The sequence below is a fragment of the Penaeus monodon genome, chromosome 18 (assembly GCF_015228065.2).
Source record: "Penaeus monodon isolate SGIC_2016 chromosome 18, NSTDA_Pmon_1, whole genome shotgun sequence".
Lineage (NCBI taxonomy): Eukaryota > Metazoa > Arthropoda > Malacostraca > Decapoda > Penaeidae > Penaeus > Penaeus monodon.
Window position 1 is genome coordinate 409181 of NC_051403.1, and position 1756 is coordinate 410936.

Here is a 1756-nt window from a genome sequence, read left to right on the forward strand (position 1 = left end):
GATAATAATAATAATAATAGTAATAATAATAGTAATGATAATAATAATAATAATGGTAATAATAATAATAATGATAATAATAACAACTATAATGACAATAATAATAATAATAATAATAATAATAATAATAATGGTAATAACAACAACAACAACAACAACAAACAATAATAATAATAATAATAATAATAATAATAATAATAATAATAATAATATTAATGATAATAATAATAATGAGGAGAAGGAGGAAGAGGATCATGGTGAGAATGAGAATAAAAATAATAATGATGATGATAACAATGGTAATAATCACAAATATATAAAGATCATTATTATTATCATTATTATCATTGTTATCACATCATCATCATCATCATTATTATCGATGTTAAAATCATTATTGTTATCATTACTATTATCATTGTTATTATCATTATTATTATTATTATTATTATTGTTATTGTTATTATTATTATTATTATTATAATTATTATTTTATTATTATTATTATCATTATTATTATTATTATTATTATTATCATCATCATCATCATCATCATCAATATCATTATCATTATTATTATCATTATCATTATCATTATCATTATCATTATCATCATTATTGTTATTATTATTATTATTATTATTATTATTATTACCATTATTATCAATATCATTATTCTTATTATCATCATTATCATTATTATTATTATTATTATTATTATTATTATTATTATTATTATTATTATTATTATTATTATTATCATTATTATTATCATTATTATTATTATTATTGTTATTGTTCGTACGTGCGTCCGCGCGCTTGCGCGCGGGCGCGCGCACGCTCGCTGATTTTACTATAGTAATATTATTGATAATAATAAAATAATAGATAATATTATTATTATCATTATTATTATTATTATTATTATCATTATTATGTTTGTTAGTGCTTATCTCCAAGCTGAGGCCAGCAACCATCTGCCAAAGGACCCATAGGTCTTTGAACTAAGATACTTAAGAACCGATTTTAACTGTCTTGCTGTCCCCATTAGAGCTGTCTTCGGCACATACGTAATAACACTCATTTCTATCTCGACTCCCTTCACAAATTTCTCAAACCGAGTTGTTATCGCTCCCTTCGCTCCAACGCTAATAGGGATCTCAGTCGCCTTTCCGCATTTCCCACAGAGGTCTAATTTCATCCTCCAGTGTACTTTGTCAGTCCATCTTAGTATTTTCCGGCACATTCTAACATCACTGGGTATTTATAAGTCTGGAGGTATGTGTGTGTGTGTGTGTGTTTCTGTCTGTCTGTCTGCCTATTTCTCTCTCTCTCTCTCTCTCTCTCCCTCTCTCTCTCTTTCTCTCTCTCTCTCTCTCGCTCTCTCTTTCTTCCCCTCCCTCCTCCACTCCCCCCTTTCTCTCTCTCTCTCTCTTTCTGTGAGGGACTTGTAAAACGCACGGTCTGTTGCGTATATTTATTGATGGGAGATTCTTGGTAATGTAGCGTGGCTGAATTGGCCGGCTTGTACAGGAGAGACCGGGGTAGCCCGTCCGGTTCCAGGTCAGCTATGGGGTCATGAGCGCAGCGGGCGTGGCTTAGGTCAGTACAGCGGCGATGCCATGGGCACGCCGCCCTATTGGTCACCCCTGTTAGTAGGAGGGCGTGACATTGACGGCATTTGACCAATGACCAATCTGAGCTCGCTCGGCTCACGCACCCACCCGTCGTCCTCGACGGGAGCAGCAAGTGTCGT